Consider the following 25,868-nt stretch of genomic DNA (forward strand, 5'->3'; position numbering starts at 1 on the left):
TGAAAATTGAGAATTTTTTTTGTGGAGGTCTCAGAATTACGAGTAAACTCTACCGAATTTTCGTTAAATTGGTTTGAAGACATGTTTGGTTTGTAAAATTTGAAAATTATATTTGGTGGAGGTCGTTAATTATAATCAAAACTCTGCCAAAATTTTTAAAAATTTTAATAAGTTGTGTTGTTTGTTAAATTCTAAGTTGTTTATGGCAAAATTATTCGAAGTTATCGTTTGTGAATGTATGATAGGAATAACGAGCAATGAAAGGGAATAAAACCTGAGTTCTTTGAAGGGGTCGATCAGTTTGTTGCGTATGTACTCAACATGGAACCTTATAGGTCTCAAGGGGTATCTAGGTGTCCATGATATAAGTGTCGGCTAACTAAGTGGCTAGGGTATTTGGATATAACCCTGAACCTTTATCGTAATGGGTTCAAAGATAGATATTGGGTATGGATTGAGTATGGAAAAGTTGATGAGCAGGGTCAATTGGTCTGCACCTATTGCCAACAGGTCTTACACTGTTCAAGAAGGATTAACTTGGTTAGCGAAGCAAATATGGAAGGCGTGAATTGGGAGGGTAACCACGAGAGATATAATGAGATGGTTTTCAATGTAGTTGGTGTTCAAGCTTTGAAAAATGTCGAGAAAAAGTCTAACCCAGATGTGGCTAGATTTGATCATCTGTTAGAGTCTGTCATACAACCGCTGTTTGAGAGTTACGTTTACTCTAAATTGTCTACCTCAAAATGTAAGATTAGCGTTATGTTATGATGGATTTACACTGAACTCTAACTATGATAATCGATACTCCTACTGGCCTGTTGCAGTGACTCCTATAATCTATCTCTCGAGATGTGTATGAAAGATCTATACATGTTATTAGGATTAAGTATGATTTTTGGTCCCCAACGTAGAGGACAAAAATCGATTTTGTCCCCGGTCTTTTTTTGCTACAAAATGGTCCCTAAGGTTTTAGTTTGTTTTAAAATCGTCCTTCGGACGAAAATGCCCTTCTCCCTTCTTCCCCAAAATCAACTGACACAGAACCAGAAGTTGAAGCTGAACCAGATGTTGGAGCAGAAGCAGAAGCAACACCAATAAAATAAACAACCAGAAGCACAATAACAACAACAATAATTGGATAATAGAATCAGCAAAAGGATAACAACAAAAGCAAAAACTAGAAGATAATGAAATCAGAAGAACAACAACAACAAAAACCCAGAAGAAGAGAAGAAGAAGAAGAACCCAGAAACATCATCAGAAGAAGAAATACCAGAAAATCATCATCATCATCAAGAACTAAGAAAAATAAGAACCAGAAAAACAAGAACACAGATGCAGAACTCAGAACTCAGAACTCAGAAAACAAAAAAATCATCATCATCGCCGTCAAAACTCAGAATAACAAAACTCAGAACTAGAAGGGTGAATCAACAATTGTGAAGGGTGAATCAACAATAGCAACAACAAAAGCAAAAATAGAAGCAGAAGTAGAAGCAGAAGGTAGAAAGCAGAAAAGCAGAAGCAACAACAGGGCTCGATGGCGACGGAACTTCACTCCAGCAGTGGCAATAGGACAGGGCTCGATGGCGACGGACGACGGCGGTTCGCGATGAGGACGATAGCAGGGCGTGGCAGGACGGCGGTGCGGTGGTGCGGCGGTATGGCGGTGCGGCTTCCCTTCCCCCTTCTTCCCTTCCCTCCCCCTCCCCCTCAAAATAAAATTGGTAAAAAAGATAATTTTAAAACAAACTAAAACTTTGGGGGGACCATTTTGTAGCAAAAAAAAGTCGGAGACGAAATCGATTTTCAGCCTCTACGTTGGGGAGCAAAATCATACTTAACTCTTTTTAAGTTGTATCATACCTGGTCCAAACAACTCTAAAACTAAAATTGATGTGTTCTTGCAACCTTTGGTAGATGAGTTGAATGAGTTGTGAAGTGTCGGAGTAGAAACCTATGACATTTCAGCTAATACAAACTTTCAAATATATGCTGCATTGATGTGGATCATCAATGACTTTCCTACATATGAGATGTTGCCGGGTGGGGTTCACTCAAGGCAAGATGTCATGTCCTATTTTTATGGAATATACAAAGTCATTTTGGCTCAATAATGGCGTAAGAATTCATTATTTAATTGTCATCGTAGATTCCTTAAGTTTGATCATCCTTTTGGGCTAGGGGTGTACACGGTGCGGTTTGAATCGGTTTTAAGGTAAAAAGTTATCCGATCCGAAAACTTATCTTATATGCAATGTAGTTTGGATTGGATGATTTTTTTAGAAAAATTTGATCCAATCCAATCCAATTACAAGCGGTTTGGATCGGTTTAGATTTGCGGATTTTTAAATTAAAAAAAAAACTTTCACCGCACAATGTAAAAGCTAAAATAATAACCCATCATACATAAATCATGAAAAATAAGTGTCCAACATACAAAGATAAGAAAAAATAATCCAACATACAAACCCAACATGCATAAATCCAAAGAAATTCATAAAACTATTGTTGCAGTACAAATCCAGCAAGCAAATCCAACATAAAAATAAAAACACATTCATCACAAGTCTTCATAATACTATTGCTGCACAATCCAGCAAGCAAATCCAACATAACATATTCATTTACTAATTAGATTCATTACCAGTATCTTCCTCACCTATTAGTTGGGAAATTGGCTCAAGATCTACAACAAAAAATACAATAAATATTAGTAACTTATAACATATTAGCAAGTAGTAAAATTAAACAAATAACATTAGAACAGTTAATTAATTTATGTTATTTTTCTCAATTAATCAATATATCAATTGTTAGAAAGATACGTGTTACAAAATAAAAATGTTACCTCACGATATAAAGTTGACATTATTGAACTTTCAAACTGGAAGCCAAAATCAACTAGCAAAACAAATGTAAACACTACAAAAGAAGATAAAAAAAGAGGCAATCACCAAAAATAGAACAAAATAAAGAAATAAATTACCAGAACATAACACACAAAGAAATTACCAGAATAAAACACAAAAAGAATTTAAAGAAATGCTACAAACACTAAGAAGGAGTACGCGATGTGACTGAGGGATGAGTACCAGGAGAGCTACAGCGAGTAGGACAGCTGAGAAGCAGACAACGGTGCACCTGAGAAACGGAGGATGACTTGACCTGAAAAAAAGAGGAAACGACAGCATTTGCAGTGATTCTTCCTCTACGCGAGGCGACGGCAACGTGTGGTATTTGTGCGAACACAACGGTAGGTGGCGACGTGTGCAGTGTATCATGAGAAAGAGGAGAGTGAGAGATCTGAGGGAGAAGCATGACACTATGCGTGTGTCTTCTGACTTGTGAGAAAGGAGAGTGACTGAGTGAGAGTCTGTGAGACAATGAGTGAGAGTGATTGTTAGGGTTTAGGTATTGTACAGCTGTGAGTCTGTGACCTATGACTAGGGGTGTTCAAAATCGATCCGGACCGAACTAAACCAACGAACCGAACCGAAATAACAAATAATCGAACAAACTGAAAACCGAAAAAAACTTGTTTTACTGTTTTTTTTTTTTTGCGATTCGGTTCGGTTTTTAGTTTTGACCATGAAAACCCTAACCGAACCGAACCAAACCGGTTCGGCAAAAAACCCTAAAAATTACTAACCCACCCCCCCAAACGAATGAAACGAGTGCTGCTGCGCGAGCGCGAGTGCGCGTCCCTAACCCCCAAATCCCCAATCGAAACCTAACGTCCTAACCTAGCTCAGTAGCTCTCTCTTCTCCAAATCTCTCCCTCTGCGCACCCAGCGACGGAGCCAGCCAGCAGCCACCCACGTCCTTGAGTCTCTACACCTGCGGCACCCACGTTCCTCCCAAGTCCCACCAGGCCACCTCCGCAAAGCCTTCCTCTAAATCCCAACGCCGAAGCCTTCCTCTTCGCAGAACGAGCAGAGATCCCCCACCACCGGTGCACCACGAACACGAAACTGTCACACAACAGCCCATTACCCACTGACCCAGCAGGCCAGCACCACGCCACCACCCATTGACTCAATAGGGCAGCACAGCAACACGCTAGTGAGACGCCACCACCCAGCAGCATTTCTGGGTTCTGGCCACAATCATCAGTTCAACACACTGAACACAGCACCTCCCAGTCTCCCACCCAGCCTTCCTCCTAAGTCAATATGGAGCCCGACCCACCGATTCAGGTAATGTTACCATTTGTTGTTTACTGATGCATTGTTGCTACTTGCTGTTTGAGTGTTTGTTAGGTAAAGTTGGTAACTTGTATTGAATTATTGATGAATTATTTTATTGTTGGTACTATTGCTGGTTGCTATTCATTGTTTAGTAATCAGTTTATTAAAATCAGTTTATTGTTCATTTTATTGTTCATATTATTGTTCAGTTTAGTGTTGGTAATTTGGTATTGCTGGTTATTGAATTATTGTTCAGTTTATTAAGATCAGTTTATTGTTCAGTTTTTGTTCAGTTTATTCTTGATAATTTGGTATTGCTGGTTATTGATTTATTGTTCAGTTTATTGCTGGTAAGTTTATTGCTCAGTTTAATGTTAAATGTTGATAACTTGGTATTGCTGGTTATTGATTTATTATTCAGTTTATTGCTGGTCAGTTTATTGCTCAGTTTATTGTTGAATGTTGATAACTTGGTATTGCTGGTATTGATTTATTGTTCAGTTTATTGCTGGTTTTTAATTTATTTGTTGTTGTGTTTCTATCCTTGATTTATTGTATTTGTTTATGTAGTTTGACGTCAATTCAAGTGAGAATATGGGCAACACCAGATTGCCACCAATTCCTCTTCCGAATGAATCAACAAGCATCAGATCTCCGACTGCGTTGCCTCTTGCCCCAGCTCCTCATCGAAACACAAGGAAGCTTGCTAGTAGAGGCCAAGGGAAAAGGCAGGCTATTGAAGAAGATCCCGTTGATGACTCCGCTGAAACTGAGACCGACGAAGGTAAGAGAAAACCTTGTAGACCTAGGTCTTGGACATGGGATCACTTTACTAAAGATGAAACAAGTAATCCACAGTATTCTAGAGCTAAATGTAATTGGTGTGGGGCTAGTTATACTTGTGATATACATAAAAATGGCACTAGTAACATGAAAAATCACTTGTTGTCGCAATACAAAAAATTTCCGAAGGAAGCATTAGATCCTACCCAAAAGATTCTTTGTTTTCAAGATGTGATAAAAGATGATAGGAAAGGAATAGGTAGTTCACTTTCTGCCGTGTCATTTGATGTTGATCGTTGTAGACAAGCGCTTGCTAGAATGATTATTGTAGATGAATTGCCTTTTTTGCATGTTGAGGGGGAGGGTTTTCATTATTATACGAGTTGTTTGCAACCTAAGTTTCCAATTCCTGGAAGGCTCACAATTGCTAGGGATTGTTGGGAGCTTTATTTGAATGAAAAAATTAAGTTGAAGTCTGTTTTCTCTCAACCAAATTAAAATGTTTGTTTGACAACTGATTGTTGGTCATCTGTGCAAAACTTGAACTATCTTTGCCTTACTGCTCATTACATTGATGCTAATTGGAAACTGCAAAAAAAGAATCTTGAATTTTTGTGCTATCAAGAATCACAAGGGGGAAACAATTGGTAGGAAGATTGAGAGATGTTTGTTGAGCTGGGGGATATCCCGAGTTTTTTCTATCACTGTTGATAATGCTAGTTCAAATGATGTTGCACTTTCTTACTTGAAAAATAGAATGGAGGATTGGAACTCACATCCATTAAGGGGAGAGTTTTTACATGTTAGATGTTGTGCTCATATTTTAAATCTTGTTGTGAATATGCTATGATGGCTGGTGGAATTCCTAAGTCTGAGGATTGGAAGAATGCAAGGCATTTTGTCAAGTTTTAAAAATATTTTATGAGGTAACTAACAAAGTTTCTGGTTCAACGTTTGTGACATCTTCTCAACACTTTAATGACTTTGGGAAAATATTGTCTACACTTAAGTATTGGATGGAAAGCTTAGATACGGTGCTTTCAATCATGGCTGGGAAAATAAAGTCCAAGTATGATAAGTATTGGAGAAATATAAAAAACACAAACATGATGATTTTCATTGCAGTGGTTCTTGATCCTAGGTATAAGCTTCAATTGATTAAGTGGAGTTTTGAAAAGTTGTATGAAAAAGAAGATGCTAAATTCTTAACTTCAAAGGTGAAGGAGACGCTTTTCAAGGTGTTTGATAGCTATAGGCTGTTTGGTGGTAACTATCAAAGATCTACTCGGCAAGATCCTCCTGAAATTGGCACACAAGAGCTTGAGGCACATGAAACTTCTTTTGCTATGGAATTTGAGAAGGAAATGCAATTCAATGAGAGTGTTAACAAGAATGAGGTAGAGTTATATCTTATGGAGGCATTAGAAAAGAGTGGCGTGCAATTTGACATTCTAAATTGGTGGAAAGTGAATTCCACTAAATATCCAATTCTTGGAAAGATTGTAAGAGACGTCTTAGCCATGCCAGTTTCCACAGTTGCTTCAGAATCGGCATTTAGTACTGGAGGAAGGGTGTTGAATAATTATAGGAGTTCTCTAACTTCGATGACAGCTGAAATGTTAATTTGTACACAAAATTGGCTCCGAAACTCTCCAAAACTTATCCTTGAGGAACTCATCGAGGAATTGGAGAAGTTGGAATTAGGTATGGTTAAGTTTCTACTTATAATTTTCTTTATTTTAATCTAGTTTTTATTAATATATATTATTTGTTATAATTGTTTCTTGTTTTATATATTTTGTAGAAGTTGCACCCACTCCTGATCCTAATGAAGAAGATTCTGGTGTTGAGTCTGATTGAGTACATCTTGTTATGGTAGGAATTGTTGTTGTTGTTGTTCTTATTATGTAACTATTTTTTTAATTTCAGGTTGGTTTGCATTAAGAAGTTTAGCTGTTTTGTTAGAGAAGATACAATAATTTTGCTATCTTTTAATGGCAATTTATTTTTATTTTTAGTTGTGTTGACTGTTGAACTATTAAACTTCTTTAATTCTCGTATTTAAATTCTTTTGTCGTTAAATTTCATTAGATCAAGACATTGTTAGCTATTGTGTATTTGTGTTTGTCGATTTCAATGTTATGACTTTGCGAAACAGTATGGTAGTATTTTTTTGAATTGATTGAAAAAATCAAACAAACCGAACCAAACCAAACCGATTTTAGTTTGTTTGGTTTGGTTCGGATGGCCTTGACAAAAAACCGAATCGCAGTTTAATTAGACGATCGGATCGGATGAATTTTCCCTCAAAATCGAACCAAACCGCATCGCGAACATACCTGTGACCTATGGTTAAGTTATATTTATATGAACCCCTAACCTAACTTGTGGTTCGGTTTGGTTTTGCAAACTAGAACCGTAAATCGAACTGAACCGCATAAAAACTAATCTAAAATCCAAAATACATCCAAAATTGAGCGGTTTGCCTCAGTTTTTGATTTGGGTTAATTCGGTTTTGTAGTTTTTTTAAACCTATTTGGATCTGAACACCCCTATTTTCAAAGTAACAAGGAATCATTTAGAAAGAGCAAAAGTAAACAAGAAGAGTCTTCTGTTAGGTAGGGTGGTTCAGAGGTTTAGGGAGAAATTCGATGTTCAAGAAGTAATATCGAAGAGGATGATGAATGACGAACGGGCTTCTGCTAGTAAAGAATTTTATAAAAATAATTGCGTTGTGAGTATAGTTTCTAAACCAACAAAAAATCCTTTCGTACAAAAAAATTGTTTGTCACAAGTAACAAAACCCAATAAAATTTATAACCGAAGTATTTAAACCTCGGGTCGTATCTCAAGGAATTGCAGGGAAGTATGATTTATTATTGGTTATGGAAAAATGTATATTTTTGGGGTTTTTGAATTAAAGAACAAGTAAATTAAATGACAAGAAAAATAAATTAATAATTAAGAAAACTCTTGGCAAGGTCCGAGAACTGGAAATCCCATCCTAGTTATCCTTATCAGGTGTGATGAGAATTGTTATTGCTCCCACTTAGTTAACCCTTACTAAATAAAGGAAAGTCAAGTGGACTAATCAACTTGATTTCTTAAGTCCTAGTCAACTCCTATGGAAAGACTAGCTTTAGAGTGATCCAAATCAATTAGCAATTCCCAATTTTCAATCAACCGTTGAGTTTGACAACTCAAGTGTCACCAATTACTCAACCAGAGTCAAAAGGGGAAAAATCTAAATTATTTAGATCATAAATAGAAGAAAACAATCATAAATCTGAAATACCTCAAATTGCATTAAATAAAATATTAAAATCTAACATGAAGAGTTCATAAGCCAATTTGGCTAAATAAGTAATTACCAAGTAAAAGCATTAGAGTAAATAAAAGTAGAAGAGAAACATAAATTAAAGAAACATAGAACCTGAATTGAAGAAATAACCATAAACTAAGAGAAATCCTAATCCTAAAACCTAAGAGAGAGGAGAGAGCCTCTCTCTCTCTAAAACTACATCTAAAAATCTAAAATTGTGAATTATGAATGTTATATGAACTGTGTCTATTGATTCCCCCATTCTCCAGGTTCTATTCTGTGTTTCTGGGCTTGGATTTGGGCCGAAAAAGGGCCCAGAAATCGCTGGGGGCGACTTCTGCAATTTTCTGCACGTGGCGTCCGTCACGCGTGCACGTCATTTGGAGTTTTTCCTTGTCACACGTACGCGTCAGTCACACGTACACATCGCTTGCGTTTTGCGCTAGGCACGCGTCTGCGTCGCCCATGCGTGCGCGTCGCTACCATTTTCTTCAAAACTCCATTTTGTGCGTTCCTTCCATTTTTGCATGTTTCCTTTCTGTCCTCTAAGTCATTCCTGCCCTATGAAGCTTGAAATTACTTAATACACAGATCACGGCATCGAATGGTAATAAAGGATAATTAAAATAAATATTTTTAAGGCATAGGAAACATGTTTTCACACATATCATAGAATAAGGAAGGAATTATAAAACCATGTAAATTATATGAATAAGTAGGTGAAGAATTGATAAAAATACTCAATTGAGCATAAGATAAATCATAAAATAGTGGTTTATCAACCTCCCCACACTTAAACATTAGCATGTCCTCATGCTAAATCCAAGAGAAAAGAGTGAAGGTAGAATGGTGGAATCTTATGCAATGCAATCTATTCTAAATGCAAGCTACCTAAATGAATCATGCAATTCTAATTACTATCCATTTATATATATAAAGCTTACATGTGGTTAAATTGAGTCATATTTTCAAGGAATCATATATGTACAACCAAGGCCAAACTATATTAAAACACATTCACAATTGAGTTGAGTTAAAAGATTTCACAAACTTGCAAGACAATTAGTAATTAAACATGGATATATGAAAATGAGCTATTGAACCCTCACTGGATTTGTGTTTACTCTCTAATCACTCAGTGTTTGGGGTTAATCACTCTATTCTTTTCTAGTCATGCTTTCTAAAACTTTGTTCTTCATCTAACCAATCAACAAATATTTAATGTATACATGCAAACATCATGAGGTCTTTTTCAAGGTTGTAATGGGGCTAAGGTAAAGGTGAGGGCATATATAAGGCTAAGTGAGCTATAAATTGAATCCTTGATTAGTCTAAGATCTCACCTAACATATACATACTCTATACAATTTTAAAATTTGCCTAGCTACCCAATTTTCTCACGTTTGTATTACATACTCATGCACCAAATTATTTTTGATTTTATCCCATGTGCATTGATTTTTCTATTAAACTTAATAATGGGGTAATTTTTGTCCCCTTATTTATTTATTTAATTAAAAGGATTTTTTTAAAAAAAATCATAAACACGACATTTCAATGCACATGGTATTTTAATTATTTTGGTTTCACATGAGCATGCTCCCAAATTTTAAATAATTTATAAAGTTAATACCTTCTTATCAACCCAAGTTCCCATAGTTTTCCCACACTTAGTTGATACATAATCTCTATCTTAAACTAACCAAAGATTCAATTTGGGATTTTTAATTTGTTTTTCTACTTAAGGCTAGTGATGTGGTTATAGAACAGAAGGGGATTAAAAGACTCAAGGGGGCTAACAAAGGTGACATAAAAGGGTAGGCTTATTTGGGATAAGTGAGTAAAAACAAGTAATGGCCTCATTCATATGCAAATATGTAAATAAATTCTATATTGGACATATAGACTGAAACAAAGTAAAGATTGCAAGCAAAGAAAAGAAAGGCGAAACACACAAGAATGAAAACTATGGTTAAATATAACCATGCAATTAAGCTCAAAAACTCACGGGTTGTGTTCTTTGGCTCAAAAATCATATATCAGTTATGTATATTGGTTGCGGTATTTTATAACCCAAACTAACCGGCAAGTACACCAGGTCATACCAAGTAATACCTTACGTGAGTAAGGGTCGATCCCACGAGGATTGATGGATCAAGCAACAATAATTGAGTGATAGGCTTAGTTAGACAAACAGAAAAGAGTGTTGGAGTGTTCAAAGAGCATTAAACATTAAAAGAAGAGTTTGAAGACAGACAGGTAAATAAGTTGGGAATAAAATATGGAGAAGGTAGTTAAGGTTTCAGAGTTATCTATTTTTCCGGATTAACTTTTCTTACTAACTATTTTAATCATGTAGGATTTAATTTATGGCAAACTATATGTGACTAGACCCTAATTCTTTAGACCTTTCTAGTCTCCTCTAAAATTTATTAACTGCCAATTTCTTGGTCAATTAATTCCAATTAGAAGCTGCATGATCAAATTCCAGTTTACATGCCACAAAAACTCTAATTACCCAAAAATAAAAGGATTATATGTCACGTATCCCGTTAAATCTAAATAATTAAAATTTAGAAAAATATGTTTTCAAGCTGTTGTTCAAGTAAAGAACTTTTCCAAGTTCTACAAGAACTCAAATAGAAAAAGGGTCATACTTCCGTTCCACCCAAATTCATAAGATAAAGAGCGAAAACAATTCTTAAATTGTAAATCCATGCATAAATTAAAATAGAAAAAGCAATAAAATCAATCCATACAAATAGACAGAGCTCCTAACCTTAACAGTGGAGGTTTAGTTGCTCATGGTTCAGAGAAAAAAAATAGGATTGTAAATTCTAATGGGAATAATGTTGTGTTGGAATCCCTTTTTATATCTCATCCTCATAATTTAAAATCTATTATCTAAAACTAAAATCATATCTTTTCCTCAAAATAATATTTGAATTTAAATTTGAATTAATTAACAAGTCTTAAGTTGATGGGTGGGGACCACTTGTTTAGTCCATTCTGCAGCTTCTAATCTGTGTTTTCTAGGCTGAAAATTGGGTCAAAACAGCCCAAAAATTACCCCCAGCATTTTTCTATATTTTCTGCACATGGCACATGTCACGCGTACGCGTCAGTCACGCGTACGCGTCGATGGTCTTTTCTGTGAGTCACGCGGACGCGTCAGGTACGTGCACGCGTCGCCGTGCAAATCTTCAAATCACGCGTACGCGTCAGTCACGCACACGCGTCGCCATGGAAAGCTCAAAATCACGCGTACGCGTCACTCCTCACTGCCATCTCCTTTGATTCTTGTACTGCAGAAACTCCATCAAATTTCGCCAAATGCTACCTAAAATAAACAAAATTACAAAAGACTCAAAGTAGCATCCATATTGGCTAAAAGATAATTAATTCTTTATTAAACTTAACAAATTAGATGCAAATTCACTAGAAAAAGATAGGAAAGATGCTCACGCATCACAACACCAAACTTGAACTGTTGCTTGTCCTCAAGCAACCAGAACTAATATAAGCTTAGGATGTGAATTTGCATGAGAATGAGAGTTCGATTAAGCTTATGTCTCTTCTTATAGTGGGGTTTACAACTGCAATCCTGAATAGTTTTGGCATCTTACTTTATCCTTTGAAGTTCATAATGATTGGCATCCATAGGAACTCAGAACTCAGATAGTGTTACTGATTCTCCTAGTTCTATATGTTGATTCTTGAACACAGCTACTTTATGAGTCTTGGCCGTGACCCTAAGCATTTTATTTTCCAGTATTACCACCGGATACATAAATACCACAGACACATAGCTGGGTGAACCTTTTCAGATTGTGACTCAGCTTTGCTAGAGTCCCCAGTTAGAGGTGCCCAGAGTTCTTAAGCACACTCTTTTTGCTTTGGACCATGACTTTAACCGCTCAGTCTCAAGCTTTGGGACTTGACACCAAACTTAAAGGTTGTGCTCCTCGGTGAAGATGATTCGCCTCTCTTTCGGTGCCATAGGAATAAACAGAAAACACATAAGCGAAGCGTCAACACCAAACTTAAAGGTTTGCTTGTCCTCAAACAAAGAAGAACTGAAAACAAAAACAAATAGTATGATGAAAGAAGAATAAAAGAATAAAAGAGCAAGAGAAGTAAAAATAATTTAAAATATATATATATATATATATATATAAAAGAATACAAAAGAAGCGGGAGACTTGGTTTGAATGGAGAATGAATGAGGGGGTAGGTAGGGGTGATCACAGGAATAAGGGGAAAGGGAATAAAGGGATGAAGAAGGGTGTTGTGGGGACCAGCATGCATGTTTTTTTTTTTCAACTCTCCCATGCTGAATTTGGAGACAGGCAAAAATTTTTTGAAGTGTTTGGTTCCTGTTCTAAAATAGCTGCATGATCAAAACACATGTAAAACAAAAGAAAAACAGTAAAAACTCAATAAAAATAAAATAAATAAGAAAACCACTACTACGAAAAAATAACTAAGGATACAAAATTATCGGGTTGCCTCCCGACAAGCGCTTCTTTACCGTCACTAGCTTGACGGTCAGCTCCTCTAAGGAGGAAAGGGGCTCAGCTCTTCACCCTTTACTTTGAACTTCTTTCCTGTGTCTCCATAAAGTAGCTCAATATGCTCTAGAGAGAGGATTCTGTTTACTGTATAAATCCATACTGGATTGCTAGTCAACACCACTTTCATTCCTGGAGAGAAACCTTCAGTGGGGATCTTTTTGTTTCTCCATCCTCTGGGTACTTTCTTCTTTTTGGGAATCTCCTCCTTGGTGGATGATGCATTTCCGACATCAAACTTAGGTTTGATGTCAGGAGGAATTTTATTGATTGTCACCAAAGGAGGTTTGAGCTGCAGATTCTGCTGTGCATCATCTGGGGGTTCTTGAAGGTTTAAATCAATAAGCTCAGTCTGCCTGCACCTCTCTTCTTCACCCGCTAAATATATATCTTTGAAGACATAAAAGACCAGTTGCTCATTATGCACTCTAAGTACTAATTCACCTTCTTCCACATCAATTAGAGCTCTTCCAGTGGCTAGGAATGGTCTTCCTAGAATTATAGAGGCATTCTCATCCTCCCCTGTGTCAAGAATCACAAAATCTGCTGGGAAGAAGAACTTATCCACTTTGACCAAGATATTCTCCACTAATCCGTATGCAGGCTTCATAGATTTGTCTGCCATCTGTAATGCTATCTTCGTGGGCTGTGCCTCTTGGATTTGCAGCTTTTTCATCACAGATAGGGGCATTAAATTGATGCTTGCTCCCAGATCACATAACGCTTTCTTAAAGGTTGTGCTCCCAAATGGTGCATGGAATTTGAAAGCTCTCTGGATCTGGCATCTTCTTTGGTAAGTGATTCTGAATGATGGCACTGCATTCTTTAGTCAAGACCACTGTCTCATCTCCCTTTAAAGGCTTCTTCTTTGACAACAACTCCTTCATGAACTTGACATAAATAGGCATTTGCTCCAAAACCTCAGCAAAAGGAATATTGATTTGTAACTTTCTAAAGACTTCCAAGAACTTTGAAAACTACTTGTCCTTGGTCTCCTTTTGAAGTCTCTGAGGATATGGCATTTTAGGCTTGTACTCAGGAGCCTTTGGCAATGTAGGATAAGTGTCAAGAGAGTCTGGGAATGGGTTGTCTGCGCGCTTTGGAGGGACATGCTCTACTTCTTCCTTCTTCTCTTCTGGAGCTTCTTTTTCAACGGGCTCCTCACTAACTTGTGCTTCTATACTTGCCACTTGTCCATCTATCATGGTGATAGCCTTGCATTCCTCTCTTGGATTTAGAATTGTGTTACCAGGAAGGCTATTGGTGGTTGATGAGCGGATAATTTATACGCTTTTTGTCACTGTTTTTACATAGTTTTTAGTATGTTTTAATTACTTTTTAGTATATTTTTATTATTTTTTATTCAAAAATCACAATTTTGGAATTTACTATGAGTTTGTGTATTTTTCTATGATTTCAGGTATTTTCTGGCTGAAATTGAGGGACATGAACAAAAATCTTATTCAGAGGTTGAAGAAGGACTACAGATGCTGCTGGATTCTGACATCCCTACACTCTAAGTGGATTTTCTGGAGCTACAGAACCTCAATTGGTGCTCTCTCAATTGAGTTGAAAAGTGGACATCCAGGGCTTTCTAGAAATATATAATAGTCTATACTTTGTCCGAGTTTTGACAATGCAAACTGGTGTTCAAACGCCAACTTCCTGCCCTATTCTGGAGTTAAACGCCAGAAACAGGTTGCAATTCAGAGTTAAACGCCAGAAACAGGCTACAACCTGGTGTTTAACTCCAAAAAGAGTCTCTACACATGAAAGCTCAATGCTCAGCCCAAGCACACACCAAGTGGACCCGGAAGTGGATTTCTGCATCATTTACTTATCTTATGTAACCTTAGCTACTAGTTTAGTATAAAAACTACTTTTAGTGATTTTATTTATCATCTTTTGGATATTTTATGTTTAGAGATCACGTTTAGGGGGCTGGCCATTCGGCCATGCCTGAACCACTTTCACTTATGTATTTTCAACGGTGGAGTTTCTACAGCCCAAAGATTAAGGTGTGGAGCTCTGCTGTTCCTCATGAATTAATGTAAAGTACTATTATTTTTCTATTCAATTCAAGCTTATTCTTATTCCAAGATATTCACTCGTACTTTAACCTGATGAATGTGATGATCCATGACACTCATCATTATTCTCGCCTATGAACGCGTGCCTGACAACCACTTCCGTTCTATTTGCAATAGCTTGAGCGTTTATCTCTTGGGCTCCTGGTTCAGATCAGAGTCTTCGTGGTATAAGCTAGAATTATTGGCGGCCATTCTTGAGATCCGGAAAGTCTAAACCTTGTCTGTGGTATTCCGAGTAGGATCCGGGATGGGATGACTGTGACGAGCTTCAAACTCACGAGTGTTGGGCGTAGTGACAGACACAAAAGGATCAACGGATCCTATTCCAACATGAGTGAGAACCGACAGATGATTAGCCGTGCGATGACAGCGCATTTGGACCATTTTCACTGAAAGGATGGGAGGTAGCCATTGACGACGGTGATGCCCAACATACAGCTTGCCATGGAAAGGAGTATGAATGATTGAATGAATGCAATAGGAAAGCAAAGATTCAGAAGGAGCACAGCATTTCCATATGCTTATCTGACATTCTCACCAATGAGTTACATAAGTATCTCTATCTTATTTTATATTTTATTTATCTTTTAATTATCAAAACTTCATAACCATTTGAATCTGCCTGACTGAGATTTACAAGATGACTATAGCTTGCTTCAAGCCGACAATCTTCGTGGGATCGACCCTTACTCACGTAAGGTTTATTACTTGGATGACCCAGTGCACTTGCTAGTTAGTTGTGCAAAGTTGTGAAGAAGAATTGAGATTATGATCGTGCCTACCAAGTTTTTAGCGCCGTTGAGATCACAATTTCGTGCACCAAGTTTTTGGCGCCCTTTCCGGGGATAGTTCGAGTTTGGACAACTGACGGTTCATCTTTTTGCTCAGATTAGGTAATTTTATTTTATTTTTAGAGCTTTTTATTTTTCGAAAATAAAAAATAAAAAAATTTTCAAAAAAATAAATTATTCTATGTTCTTCAGAATTTTTAAGAATGAATTCTAGAATTTCAGATGATGCTTTTATCATCACAGGAGCCTTTTTTATTCCCATCAATTTGGCTGTTGTATGTAATGTCCTACTGAAGCTTGGCTAGCCATGTCTAATCTTTTTTTTTTAGACTGAAGCTTTAGACTAACATTGCATGATTCCTGGAATTCTTGTTAAAAACTTTGAAATCCTTATTTTTCTTTCTCCAAATAATTTTCAAAAAATCCAAAAAAAAAAATTAATAAAATCATAAAAACCAAAAATAATTTGATGTTTCTTGTTTGAGTCTAGTCTCAAATTGTAAGTTTGGTGTCAATTGTATCTTTGTAACTTTTCTTTAAATTTTCGAAAACCCATGCACGATGTTCTTCATGATCTTCAAGTTATTCTTGATGATCTTCTTTGTTTGATCTTTACATTTTCATGTTTTGTGTCTTTTCTTGTTTTTCATGTGTATTTTCAATTTGTTAGTGTCTCAACATTAAAAATTTCTAAGTTTGGTATCTTGCATGTGTGTCTTTTCTTAAAAAATTTTTTAAAAATAAGTTCTTGGTGTTCATCTTGACATTCAAAGTGTTCTTGGTGTTCATCTTGACATTCAAAGTGTTCTTGCATGCATTGTGTTTTGATTCATAATTTTTATGTCTTATGTCTTTTTTGTATTTTTTTTTCTTCATTAAAAACTCAAAAATAAAAAAAATATCTTTCCCTTATTCTTCTCATAAAATTCGAATATTTGAATTGACTTATTCAAAAAAATTTTAAAATTTAGTTGTTTCTTATGAGTCAAGTCAAATCTTCAATTTAAAAATCCTATCTTTTCAAAACTTTTTCAAAAATCAAATCTTTTTTATTTTTCTTTTATGATTTTCAAAAATTTTAAAAATGATTTTCAAAATCTTTACTAACAATTAATGTGATTGATTCAAAAATTTTAAAGTTTGTTACTTGCCTATTAAGAAAGGTTCCATCTTTAAATTTTAGAATCATATCTTCTAGTTTCTTGTTAGTCAAGTAATCAACTTTAATTTTCAAAATCAAATCTTTTTAATTTCCTTTTCAAATCTTTTTCAAATTGATTTCAAATTGATTTTCAATCATATCTTTCAATCATATCTTTTTCAAAACTTAATTTCAAAATCTTTTCTAACTTCTTATCTTTTCAAAAATTGATTTTCAAATCTTTTTCAAATAACTACTTGACTTTTTGTTTGATTTTAAAAGTTTTCAATTTCAATCATATCTTTTTCAAAACCACCTAACTAATTTTTCCTCTCTAATATTCGAAAACTCCTACCCACTTTTTCAAAATTTCTTTTAATTAACTAATTGTTTTAAACTTTAATTTAATTCTATTTTTCTTTTTAATTTTCGAATTATAACTAATATTTAAAATAAAAACAAAAATATTTTTTTATTTTATTTTCGAATTCTTCACCCTCTCATCTCTTTCTATTTATTTATTTATCTACTAACACCCTTCTTCCACTCAAAAATTCGAACCCACTCTTCTCCTCTGTGTTCGAATTCTTATCTTCTCCTTCTTCTATTCTTCTCTTCTCCTACTCACATAAAGGAATCTCTATACTGTGACATAGAGGATTCCTCTTCTTTTTCATATGAGGAGGAACAAGGATAAGAACATTCTTGTTGAAGCTGACCCTGAAACTGAAAGGACTCTGAAGAGGAAGCTAAGGGAAGCTAAGGCACAACTCTCTGGAGAGGACCTGACAGATATTTTCGAAAAAGAAGGAGACATGGCCGAACCTAATAACAATGGTAGAGATGCAAGGAAGATGCTTGGTGACTTTATTGTACCCTCTTCTAACTTCTATGGAAGAAGCATCTCAATTCCTGAAATTGGAGCAAACAACTTTGAGCTTAAGCCTCAATTAGTTTCTCTAATGCAGCAGAATTGCAAGTTTCATGGACTTCCAATGGAAGATCCTCATTAGTTTTTAGCTGAATTCTTGCAAATCTGTGACACTGTCAAGACCAATGGAGTTGATCCCGAGGTCTACATGCTTATTCTTTTCCCTTTTGCTGTAAAAGACAGAGCTAGAACATGGTTGGATTCACAATCGAAGGAAAGCCTGAACTCTTGGGATAAGCTGGTCAATGCTTTCCTGGCTAAATTCTTTCCACCTCAAAAGATGAGCAAGCTTAGAGTGGAAATCCAAACCTTCAGACAGAAGGAAGGTGAGTCCCTCTATGAAGCTTGGGAAAGATATAAGCAACTGATCAAAAGGTGTCCTACTGACATGCTTCCAGAATGGAGCATCATAAGTATATTCTATGATGGTCTGTCTGAGTTGTCAAAAATGTCACTGGACTATTCTGCAGGAGGATCCCTTCATCTGAAAACCCCTGCAGAAGCTCAAGAACTCATTGAAATGGTTGCAAATAACCAGTTCATGTACACCTCTGAGAGGAATCCTGTGAACAATGGGACACCTCAGAAGAAGGAAGTTCTTGAAATTGAAACTCTGAATGCCATATTGGCTCAGAATAAAATATTGACTCAGCAAGTCAATATGATTTTTCAGAGTCTGAATGGATTGCAAGCTGCATCCAACAGTACTAAAGAAGCATCTTCTGAAGAAGAAGCTTATGATCCTGAGAACCCTGCAATGGCAGAGGTGAATTACATGGGAGAACCCTATAAAAACACCTATAATCTTTCATGGAGAAATCATCCTAATCTCTCATGGAAGGATCCACAAAAGCCTCAACAAGGCTTCAATAATAATGGTGGAAGAAATAGGTTTAGCAATAGCAAGCCTTTTCCATCATCTTTTCAGCAACAGACGGAGAATTTTGAACAGAGCCATTCTGGCCTGGCAACCATGGTCTCTAATCTATCCAAGACCACACTAAGTTTCATGAATGAAACAAGGTCCTCCATTAGAAATTTGGAGGCATAGGTGGGTCAGCTGAGTAAGAAGATTAATGAAACTCCTCCAAGTACTCTCCCAAGCAATAAAGAAGATCCCAAGAGAGAGTGCAAGGCCATAACCATGACCAATATGGCCGAACCTGGAGAGAGTGAGGAGGACGTGAGTCCCAGTAAGAAAAGCCTCATGGGACGTCCTCTAGACAGAAAGAAGTTTCCCTTTGAGGAACTAAAGGAATCTGAGGCTCATACAGAGACCATAAAGATTCCATTGAACTTCCTTCTGCCATTCATGAGCTCTGATGAATATTCTTCCTCTGAAGAGGATGAAGATACCATTGAAGAGCAAGTTGCTAAATATCTAGGAGCAATCATGAAGCTGAATGCCAAGTTATTTGGTAAGGAGACTTGGGAGGATGAACCCCCCTTGTTCACCAATGAACTGAATGCATTAATGAGGCAGACATTACCTCAGAAGAAAACGGATCCCAGAAAATTCTTCATAACTTGTACCATTGGCACCATGACCTTTGAGAAGGCTCTATGTGACCTGGGGTCAGGGATAAACCTCATGCCACTCTCTGTAATGGAGAAATTGGGAATCTTTGAGGTACAAGCTGCAAGAATCTCATTAGAGATGGCAGACAAATCAATGAAACAGTCTTATGGACTAGTAGAGGACGTGCTAGTGAAGGATGAAGACCTTTACATCCCTGCTGATTTCATAATCCTAGACACTGGGAAGGATAAGGATGAATCCATCATCCTTGGCAGACCCTTCCTGGCCACAGCAAAAGCTGTGATTTATGTTGACAGAGGAGAGTTGGTCCTTCAGTTGAATGAGGACTACCTTGTATTTAAGACTCAAGGTTCTCCTTCCGTAACCATGGAGAGAAAGCATGAAAAGCTTCTCTTAATACAGAGTCAAACAAAACCCCCACATTCAAACTCTAAGTTTGGTGTTGGGAGGCCACAACCAAACTCTAAGTTTGGTATTGAGAGGCCCCAACCTTGCTCTGATTATCTGTGAGGCTCTATGAGAGCTCACTGTCAAGCTATTGACATTAAAGAAGCGCTTATTGGGAGGCAACCCAATGTTATTTAATTATATCTATCTATTTTCCATTACTATTTTATGTTTTCTTTAGGTTGATGATCATGTGAAATCACAAAAATAACTGAAAAATAAAAAACAGAATGAAAAACAGCATTGAAAATAGCTCACCCTGGAAGAAGAGCTTACTGGCGTTTAAACGCCAGTAAGAAACATCAGACTGGCGTTTAACGCCAGAAAGAAGCATCACGCTGGCGTTAAACGCCCGAAACAGGCACCAGACTGGCGTTTAATGCCAGAACAGAGTATCTAATTGGCATTTAATGCCAAGAATGGGAGAAAAGCTGGCGTTAAATGCCAGAAACAAGCAGCAACCTGGCGTTTAATGCCAGAAATGCACTCTAAGGGCGTTTTGCACGCCTAAATGGAGCAGGGATGTTAAGTCCTTGACCCCTCAGGATCTGTGGACCCCACAGAATCCCCACCTACCCCACCTCTTCTTCTCTCCTCTTCACACCCTTTCATAACACTCTTCCCCAAATACCCTTCACCAATCAATTCCATATCTCTTCTCCAAATAACCTTCACCACTCACATCCATCCACTCTTCCCCAAAAACCTCACCTACTTCCAAATTCAAAACCCTTTCCCTCCCAAATCTAACCCTAATACATGAAACCTAACCCTTTCCCCACCCCTATATAAACCCCTCAACACTACCTCATTTTCACACATCACAAACACTTCTTCCCCCTTGGCCGAATACACACTTCTCCTCCATCTCCTCTATTTTCTTCTTCTTCTACTATTTTCCTTTTTCTTTTGCTCGAGGACGAGCAAACATTTTAAGTTTGGTGTGGTAAAAGCATTGCTTTTTATTTTTTCATAACCATTAATGGCACCTAAGGCCAGAGAAACCTCAAGAAAGAGGAAAGGGAAGGCAATTGCTTCCACCTTTGAGTCATGGGAGATGGAAAAATTCATCTCAAAGGTCCATCAAGATACTTCTATGAAGTTGTCGCCAAGAAAAAGGTGATCCCTGAGGTCTCTTTTAAGCTCAAAAAGGGCGAATATCAGGAGATCCGACAAGATATTAGAAGAAAATGATGGGAAGTACTCTCCAATCCTATTCAACAAGTCGGAATCTTAATGGTTCAAGAGTTCTATGCAAACGCATGGATCACTAGGAACCATGATCAAAGTATGAACCCGAATCCAAAGAATTGACTTACAATGGTTCAGGGGAAATACTTAGATTTCAGTCCGGAAAATGTAAGGTTGGCAATCAACTTGCCAATGATGGAAGAAAATACACGCCCCTACACTAGAAGGATCAACTTTGATCAAAGGATGGACCAAGTCCTCATGGACATATGTGAGAAAGGAGCTCAATGGAAAACTGACTCAAGAGGCAAGCCGGTTCAATTGAAAAGGCATGACCTTAAACCTGTGGCTAGAGGATGGTTGGAGTTCATCCAACGCTCTATCATTCCTACTAGCAACCGATCCGAAGTAACTGTGGATCGGACCATCATGATCTATAGTATCATGATTGGGGAGGAAGTGGAAGTTCATGAGATTATACCTCAAGAACTCTACAAGGTGGCTGACAAGTCCTCCACTTTGGGAAGGTTAGCCTTCCCTCACCTCATTTGTCACATCTGCAATTCGGCTGGGATTGTCATAGATGAAGACATCCACATTGAAGAAGACAAGCCCATCACTAAAAAGAGAATGGAGCAAACTAGAGAGCCCACTCATGGACTTCAACAAGAACATGAGGAAATTCCTCATCAGAAAATCTCTGAGATGCCTCAAGGGATGCACTTTCCTCCACAAAACTATTGGGAGCAAATCAACACCTCCTTAGGAGAATTAAGTTCCAACATGGGACAACTAAGGGTGGAGCACCAAGAGCACTCCATCATCCTCCATGAAATTAGAGAAGATCAAAGAGCTATGAGGGAGGAGCAACAAAGGCAAGGAAGAGACATTGAGGAGCTAAAGCACTCCATGAGATCTTCAAGAGGAAGAACTAGCCGCCATCACTAAGGTAGACCCGTTCTTTAATTTCCTTGTTCTTTATTTTTCTATTTTTTTTTTTTGTTTACTATGCTTTATGTTTATTTATGTTTGTGTCTTTATTATATGATCATTAGTGTTTAAGTGTCTATGTCTTAAAGCTATGAATGTCCTATGAATCCATCACCTTTCTTAAATGAAAAATGCTTTAATTACAAAAGAACAAGAAGTACATGAATTTCGAATTCATCCTTGAGATTAGTTTAATTATTTTGATGTGGTGACAATACTTTCTGTTTTCTGAATGAATGCTTGAACAGTGCATATATCTTTTGAATTTGTTGTTTATGAATGTTAAAATTGTTGGCTCTTGAAAGAATGATGAAAAAGGAGAAATGTTATTGATAATCTGAAAAATCATAAAATTGATTCTTAAAGCAAAAAAAAGCAGTGAATGACAAGGCTTGCGAAAAAAAATATGGCAAAAATAGAAAAAAAAAAGAGAAGAAAGAAAAAGAAAAAGCAAGCAGAAAAAGCCAAGAGCTCTTTAAACCAAAAGGCAAGAGCAAAAAGCCAGTAACCCTTTAAACCAAATGGCAAGGGTAAAATAAAAAGGATCCAAGGCTTTGAGCATTAATGGATAGGAGGGCCCAAAGGAATAAAATCCTAGCCTAAGCGGCTAAACCAAGCTGTCCCTAACCATGTGCTTGTGGCGTGAAGGTGTCAAGCCAACAGCTTGAGACTGAGCAGTTAAAGTCGTGATCCAAATCAAAAAGAGTGTGCTTAAGAACCCTGGACACCTCTAATTGGGGACTCTAGCAAAGCTGAGTCACAATCTGAAAAGGTTCACCCAGTTATGTGTCTGTGGCATTTATGTATCCGGTGGTAATACTGGAAAACAAAGTGCTTAGGGCCACGGCCAAGACTCATAAAGTAGCTGTGTTCAAGAATCAACATACTGAACTAGGAGAATCAATAACACTATCTGAATTCTGAGTTCCTATAGATGCCAATCATTCTGAACTTCAAAGGATATAGTGAGATGCCAAAAATGTTCAGAGGCAAAAAGCTACTAGTCCCGCTCATCTAATTGGAGCTAAGTTTCATTGATATTTTAGAATTTATAGTATATTCTCTTCTTTTTATCCTATTTGATTTTCAGTTGCTTGGGGACAAGCAACAATTTAAGTTTGGTGTTGTGATGAGCAGATAATTTATACGCTTTTTGGCACGGTTTTTACATAGTTTTTAATATGTTTTAATTACTTTTTAGTATATTTTTATTAGTTTTTATTCAAAAATCACATTTTTGGACTTTACTATGAGTTTTTTTGTTTTTCTGTGATTTCAGGTATTTTCTGGCTGAAATTGAGGGACCTGAGCAAAAATCTGATTCAGAGGCTAAAGAAGGACTGCAGATGCTGTTGGATTCTGACCTCCCTTCACTCGAAGTGGATTTTCTGGAGCTACAGAAGCCCAATTGGCGCGTTCTTAATTTCTTTGGAAAGTAGACATCCAGGGCTTTCCAGAAATATATAATAGTCCATACTTTGCCCGAGTTTTGATGACGCAAACTGACATTCAAACTTCAACTTCCTGCTCTATTCTAGAGTTAAGCGCCAGAAATAGGCTGCAATTCAGAGTTAAACGCCAGAAACAGGCTACAACCTGGCGTTTAACTCCAAAAAGAGTCTCTACACATGAAAGCTCAATGCTCAGCCCAAGCACACACCAAGTGGGCCCGGAAGTAGATTTCTGCATCATTTACTTATCTTATGTAACCCTAGCTACTAGTTTAGTATAAAAACTACTTTTAGTGATTTTATTTATCATCTTTTGGATATTTTATGTTCAGAGATCACGTTTAGGGGGCTGGCCATTTGGCTATGCCTGGACCACTTTCACTTATGTATTTTCAACGGTGGAGTTTCTACACCCCATAGATTAAGGTGTGGAGCTCTGTTGTTCCTCATGAATTAATGCAAAGTACTATTGTTTTTCTATTCAATTCAAGCTTATTCTTATTCCAAGATATTCACTCGTACTTCAACCTGATGAATGTGATGATCCGTGACACTCATCATTATTCTCGCCTATGAACGCGTGCCTGACAACCACTTCCGTTCTATCTACAATAGCTTGAGCGTTTATCTCTTGGGCTCCTGGTTCAGATCAGAGTCTTCGTGGTATAAGCTAGAATTATTGGCGGCCATTCTTGAGATCCGGAAAGTCTAAACCTTGTCTGTGGTATTCCAAGTAGGATCTGGGATAGGATGACTGTGACGAGCTTCAAACTCACGAGTGCTGGGCGTAGTGACAGACGCAAAAGGATCAACGGATCCTATTCCAACATGAGTGAGAACCGACAGATGATTAGCCGTGCGTTGATAGCGTATTTGGACCATTTTCACTGAGAGGATGGGAGGTAGTCATTGACGACGGTGATGCCCAACATACAGCTTGCCATGGAAAGGAGTATGAATGATTGAATGAATGCAATAGGAAAGCAGAGATTCAGAAGGAGCACAGCATCTCCATACGCTTATTTGACATTCTCACCAATGAGTTACAAAAGTATCTCTATCTTATTTTATATTTTATTTATCTTTTAATTATCAAAACTTCATAACCATTTGAATCTGCCTGACTGAGATTTACAAGATGACTATAGCTTGCTTCAAGCCGATAATCTCCGTGGGATCGACCCTTACTCACGTAAGGTTTATTACTTGGATGACCCAGTGCACTTGCTGGTTAGTTGTGCAAAGTTGTGAAGAAGAATTGAGATTATGATCGTGCCTACCAAGTTTTTGGCGCCGTTGAGATCAAAAATTTCGTGTACCAGTGGTCTTCTGATCAATTTCATTAACTCTTATGGCTATTTGACCCATCTGAATCTCCAAATTCTTGATTGATGCTCTAGTTTCCTGCACAAAACTCTTCATCATCTCCCAATTAGCATCTTCTTGAGATTTAGAGTTTGCCTACTGAGACTGAAATTGGCGGTTATTATAATTGTTCTGTTGGAAGCTGCCTTAAGAATTATTGTTAAAGTTCTGAGGTCTCTGAGGTTGGTCTCTCCACCCAAAATTTGGGTGATTTCTCCACCCTGCCATATCATAGGAGGCCTCTTGAGGTAGATTTTGGGTGTCGATAGCTGAAACTTGCATGCCACCCATTTGTTGAGTAAGTAGATTTATTTGCTGAGACATAAGCTTGTTCTGAGCAAGAAGAGCATTAACAGCTTCCACTTCCAACACGCCTCTCTTCTGAGAGGTCTCAGAGTTCACAGGATTCCTGTTAGATGAGTATAAATATTGGTTGCTAGCAACCAATTCAATAAGCTCAATAGTCTCCTCTGGTGTCTTCTTCTTGTGCAATGAACCACCTGCAGAAGTATCTAAGCTCATCTTGGACATCTCACCCAAGCCTTCATAAAAGATATCTAGTTGGGTCCATTTGGAGAACGTGTCCGGAGGGCATTGCCTAGTTAGTAGCTTGTATCTCTCCCAAGCTTCATAAAGAGTTTCACCCTCCTTCTGCCTGAAGGTCTGAAGCTCCAACCTAAGCTTAGTCAGCTTCTTTGGTGGGAAACATTTAGTGAGAAACTCTGTAACAACCTTTTCCCAAGTATTCAGACTCTCCTTTGGTTGAGAATCTAGCCATAGCTTTGCTTTATCCCTCAGAGCAAACGGGAAGAGCATGAGTCTGTACATCTCTGGGTTCACTCCATTTGTCTTCACAGTATCACATATCTGCAGAAAATTAGATATAAACTGATTGGATCCTCATGAGGAAGCCCATGATATTGGCAGTTTTGTTGCACCAAGGTGACCAATTGTGGCTTCAACTCAAAGTTGGTTGCAGGTATAGGAGGCACCACAATGCTTTTTCCATAGAGATCCGCAGTAGGGGCAGAATAAGAGCCAAGCACTCTCCTTTGTTGATCA

The 25,868-nt window shown here is 37.3% G+C and overlaps 1 long non-coding RNA gene across 1 annotated transcript; it reads left to right on the forward strand.

The window, feature by feature from the left end:
- On the forward strand, window positions 6,593–6,995 carry LOC110268111. Its single transcript, XR_002356175.1, has 3 exons — window positions 6,593–6,680; window positions 6,781–6,851; window positions 6,906–6,995. It is a non-coding gene; the product is annotated as an uncharacterized LOC110268111 (long non-coding RNA).

Source organism: Arachis ipaensis, chromosome B10 (genome assembly GCF_000816755.2).
Source record: "Arachis ipaensis cultivar K30076 chromosome B10, Araip1.1, whole genome shotgun sequence".
Taxonomy (NCBI): Eukaryota; Viridiplantae; Streptophyta; class Magnoliopsida; order Fabales; family Fabaceae; genus Arachis; species Arachis ipaensis.